Source organism: Microtus ochrogaster, unplaced genomic scaffold (assembly GCF_000317375.1).
Source record: "Microtus ochrogaster isolate Prairie Vole_2 unplaced genomic scaffold, MicOch1.0 UNK8, whole genome shotgun sequence".
NCBI classification, from domain to species: domain Eukaryota; kingdom Metazoa; phylum Chordata; class Mammalia; order Rodentia; family Cricetidae; genus Microtus; species Microtus ochrogaster.
Genome location: NW_004949106.1, coordinates 730,342 through 735,976, shown reverse-complemented (window position 1 = coordinate 735,976; position 5,635 = coordinate 730,342). Strand labels below are relative to the sequence as shown.

General features: G+C 42.1%; 1 protein-coding gene across 1 annotated transcript in view; it reads right to left on the bottom strand.

Moving 5' to 3' along the window:
• The window catches only part of Als2 (ALS2, alsin Rho guanine nucleotide exchange factor), a 50,345-nt gene that overhangs the window by 42,650 nt on the left and 2,060 nt on the right, over positions 1-5,635 (bottom strand). The window lies entirely within an intron of this gene.

Genomic DNA, 5,635 nt, shown 5'->3' with positions numbered 1-5,635 from the left:
ATCACTTGGGGTAATTCCACACTCAGACTGTTGGCATCTTGAAGGTCCCATTTTAGTTTAATAAAACTAAACCTAAACCTGCTGGGGATGTAGTTAAGTGGTAAGAGCATTTAGCACACACAGGTTTGGATGTAGCTAAGTGGTAAGAGCATTTAGAGCATACTGGTTGTGGATGTAGTTACGTGGTAAGAGCATTTAGCACATACTGGCTCTGGATGTAGTTATGTGGTAAGAGAATTTAGCACACACTGGTTCTGGATGTAGTTACGTTGTAAGAACATTTAGAGCATACTGGCTCTGGATGTAGTTATGTGGTAAGAGCATTTAGCACACTCTGGCTCTGGCTTCATTCCTGAGTACTCCCCCTTAAGCAGTAAAATAAAATACAATTCTACACCCTGAACCCAGGCATAGTAGCAACTGACCATAACCCCAGCTCTTAAAAAGCTGAGGCAGGAGAGTGAAAAAGTTCAAAGCCAAGCTGGGCATGGTGGTACGTGCCTGTGGTCCTAGGACTAGGAAGGTAGAGAGCTAGATTATTGTGGGTTCAAGGCCAGGCTGGGCTACAGGAACTCTACCTCAATAAATAAATACATTAATTAGTAATTAGCAAAGAAAAAGTTCAAGTTTAATGGAGTACATTACAAGCCCTTGTCTCAAAACATAACACCAAAAAGTCATCCAATGGAAAAGAGCTAAATAAAGATTACTGTACAAAAATAATGACCCATTAGTTTTAAAAAAATCAATATTTTAAAAAAAGAAAAAAGGAAAGGAAATGTTGAATGAATTTCAATTTAAAAATTCATGTCTTAAAAGGCACCGAAATTCACACACACACACACACACACACACACACACACACACACACACACACACAAATACAAGCAATGAAGCCCCATTTCTGCAGACCCTATAATACGGAGACCAAATTTACAATTTTCTGCAGAGGGCACGGCATGGCCACGGCTCTGCAAACAAGCCGCACTGGCAGGGTGACCTAACGTCCATCTGTTTATTCCAGACTTCCTGGAGTTCTCACTACTCCCATCTGTGTGTCCGCAGGAAATTACTTTCTACTCTAGAGCTTAATTAGGAATGGTTTGGATCCTTCAAAGTTGGACGAAAGGTGCCATGCAAACAGACGGTAAATCTGAAAAACGTGATGCTATTTGATCAACAGAACTATTAACTGTGACTAACTCTGTCTGAGACTCTGTCTGAGACGGTAGCTAGCTCTGGTAAGACGTCCGTTTCACGGTGTGCAGTGAACGCCGAAGCCAGCATTTACTCTGAACTCTGTGCATCTGCAGAGATCCAGGAGTGGGCTTCTGATCACAGTACCTAGCAGGAGCCAGAGGACCCTTTCAGACATACTCTGTGCGCAGGAGGATTGGCGAGGCGGCTCAGGGAGTAAACCCGATGACCTGAGTTCAATCTCTGGGACGGGTATGGTGAAATGAGAGCCAGCCCCCAAGAGTTGTCCTTCTGACCTACACATGCTCATCATGATGTGAGCCCACCCACACACATCTCAATAAGTAACTTTACACATTATGATAGGAAGGCAAACTGTGTTGGGAACATTATTTCAGGGTGTGTTACTTTTGTTTATGTTGCATTTGTTTAGCTCTGTGAAGCTGTGATACTTTGCCTGTCTAGAACGCCTGTGGTCTAATAAAGAGCTGAACGGCCAATAGCGAGGCAGGAGAAAGGATAGGCAGGGCTGGTAGGCAGAGAGAATATATAGAAGGAGAAAACTGGGAGAAAGGGTTTGGAGAAGAAGTAGGCCAAGAAGGAGGAGGATACCAGGGGCCAGCCATCCAGCTACACAACAATCCACAGATTTACAGAAGTAAGAGAAAGAAAAAGCCAAGAGGCAAAAGGCAGAGGGGATGATAAAAATTAAGAAAAGCGGGCAAGAAACAAGCCAAGCTAAGGCCAGACATTTATAACTAAGAGTAAGTCTCCGTGTGTGATTCCTTTGGGAGCTGGGTAGCGGGGCCCCCAAAAGAGTCCAGCATCATACTGCTACAAAACTCGGCATGGTGACACACTTCTTTAATCCCAGCAACACAGAAGGCAGAGGTGGGTAGATCAAAAGTTAAAACCAGCCTCAGCTATAGCAAGTTCAGGCCGCCCTGGGCTCCACGGGACTCCTGGCCTTGTTTCAAAAAAATGTTAAAACCAAAAACAGGAAAGCAATAAAACAAAGGAGCCAAGTGTATCGTAAACTCTGAAAGGAATTCACAGATTACATAGTGGCACTAGTTGACTCGAACACAAAATTACTAGATTTTCAAGTAGCCATCCACAATTTTTTTGTCTACACACACACACACACACAAAAAGTTTAAAAAAATGGAGTTAAGAGACAGAACTATAGTCCAGGTTGCTTTGAAATCTGCAATCCTCCTGCCTCAACCTTGTAAATTCTGAGATTACATGTATGAGCCACTCACTATACCTAACTAGTGTTTTCCTTTTGAAGTCTGAGTTAGTTGCAATTTGTTATAATGTAATAAACCAGAGTCCACACTGAGGATACAGTAACTAGTGATTTAAGAGACTCTGGTATGCTACCAGGATTTTACCTGGAGTCCTGGTCACTGTGTTTACATGTGGGTCAAGGCATGCATGGACTCCAACACCTACAAATATCCCAGATGCCAACAACTGCTTCTTGCCGCTGACACCTTTAGCGAGCATGCACGGCTGAGGATGGCAGACCTGCAAGGACTGACACGCGAATCGGCTGGAAACCTGTCATGGCCACTTCAAATTCCAACCTCCCTCCCCAAAAACACTCTCTCAAATGGCTTAGAAAGCTACTTAATGACTTACCATTCTCCGCTAGCGGGAAACTGCCCTAACTCCGTCTTCACTCTTTTAAAGCTGCTGGAGGTCGGAAAGCGTGAACTTTTCATGCCTCGTGTCCACACTAACCATTGCAAACAAGCTGACTAGATTTGAAGGAGAACCTACATGCAAGGCACAGCCCTTGATCTGAAGTTGCAGGTGGCTGTCCCAATACTCAGTTTATAGTCTTTCTTTCCTTTTTACTTTTGCTAGGTTTTAAAACATTATTTATTTGTTTAATGTGTGGAGGTCAGAGGACAAATTCTGGAAACCAGTCTCCTTTCACCATGTGGGTCAAGGGAACTCAACGAATGTGGTCAGGCTTGGTACCTTTACCCTCTGAATCTTTCCCTACAGCCAACCCTTCTTTCAATGGCTTGCAGCTTTAACCCAGACCTACCAAACTCACTTCTGACTGTCAGATCCTCTAAAAGTAAAGGTGTGTGGCCATGGCACCAGAAATGCCCAAGAATGCTCACTTAGGTTCTTTCTATACCTATTGCACAGTTTGAAAATTTGGGTTTTCCAAAATAAGTAAAATTCTCAGGAAATATTTTATAATATTGTCATAGCAATAAGAGGCATAAGTTGTTGCACTGTCTTGGAATTTGACATTTAATTGTTAGAATTAAAATATCTCAGGATAATGCATTTATTAACAAATGTAACCAACTCAAAATAAGATGCTAATGACCTCATAAAATTTTGGTAGCTTTGTAAGTCAGGCTATATCCAAATTCCTTCCAGAGCACTGTGGATGAATCTGCTCCCAGCACTTTAAGACTTCAAGATGGGTTTGTGTTCGACCCTCCTGAGAACCCCTAGCATTCTGACTCTGCTGCAGCTTCCAAGCAGGGCTCACGACTTATGTATGCTGCCTAGGATACATAAGGCTAACCCCTCCCCCCCCACCAAAGACTCAGGATCAGTTACTGTTGTTTTAACCTCATCTAATCACATAAAAACTAAAATCAGAACTCCAGCAATATCTCACCACACCCTTTACCCTGACAGTCCAACTGCCCAAGGTAGGGGTATGTGCAGAAGCACACACGTGTAATCCCAGCAGTCCAGAAAGTAGGGGTGTGCAGAAGCACACACGTGTAATCCCAGCAGTCCAGAAAGTAGGGGTGTGTGGTAGCACACACGTGTAATCCCAGCAGTCCAGAAAGTAGGGGTGTGTGGTAGCACACACGTGTAATCCCAGCAGTCCAGAAAGTAGGGGTGTGTGGGTAGCACACATGTGTGTAATCCCAGCAGCCCAGAAAGTAGGGGTGTGTGCGGTAGCAATTATGTGTAATCCCAGCAGTCCAGAAGCTGAAGCAGGAGAATCAAGAATTCTAGACCAGCCTAAACTACAAATCAAGACCCTGTCTCAAAAATAAATAAATGTGGTTTGTGAATACTATAAAAGTTTTCTTCCCAAATTACCTCGGGTTTATTTTTCAATTTACACCAAATTATATTCAAATTTAACACCAAATTACCTGTTGAACACTACTATAGATACTATTTTCGAATTTTCAAGAAACTTATTATATTTATTTAATTTATTATTTTTCACGAGGACAACTCGAGGCTGTCAGCTCAGTCCTTTTATCACTGGGTTTCAGGAATTAACTAAAGCCACCAGGTTTGATGACCTTCACCCACTGAGTCATCTCACGGGGCCATGTTTGCAAATTTTAAGATTATAAAACAGCTTCGATTTAACTACAAACTCTAAATCTACCAATACTAGTCATAATTCAGGAAGTAACAAGTATTGACTAGGTGTAGATTATATCAGCATATTTTCCATATTAAAATACCTTTATGAAATGCCAAAGTTACTGGAGGACAACTTGAAATCATTTTTTTCTCTAAATAAAAATCACAAAATTATTTCTTAAAATGAAGACTAGTTGTTCTATCAGAGATGGTCAATAGAGAAGCCTATGTCTTCTTTAGGGTCCTATTATCTATTGGTGACTCTAGAGAGAGAAGCTTGTGCCCATCCTTAGATGTCTCTCGCCCACTCTTTTAATGCTTAAATCTCTGTTATACCCTTTTCTTAATAAACTCCAATTTTGCCCCTTTCAAAATATTATTGCTCCTATCGCTTAGAAAGCAAAGGTCACTATGTAGCCTGACTCACGATGTACTAGAAGAAATGAGTAACTATACAGTTAATAGATATTGGTCATTTCCCATGGCCCGGGAACCGCAATAAATGATGCATGAGCCATACATGTAAAAGTACCAACACCAAGAAAGTCTGGGGTAGAGATAAGAAAACTGAGGCAAAGAGGCTCAAAGACAGATGTGTTCAAGATATTCCAAAGCCTAAATAAAACGCTTAACCACTGCGCTTCTTTTACCAAGGTTAAAATATTAATTTCACTCATTGTATGGCGGTGACCGCCTATAATCCCGACACTGAGAATGCGGGGGCAGGAGGGGAGCCACAAGTGCTAGGCCAGACTGAGCTACACAGCGAATCGCTGAATCAAAAATACGAAATAAAGAGCAAAATTTTCACTGACCTCAATTACCTAACACATGTAATATGATAAACACACAAAAAACAGAAAAGTACGGCCTACAGCTTTGCTGCATTTCTGTGCCTGCTGAGAAAAAAAACAAAAAAACAAAAAAAACAAAACTACATCACACAGTGTTTCCTTGACAGCCATCTAAAGACCCGTTAGAAATGTAAGAGCAAAGCCGGGCGGTGGTGGCGCACGCCTTTAATCCCAGCACTCGGGAGGCAGAGGCAGGCGGATCTCTGTGAGTT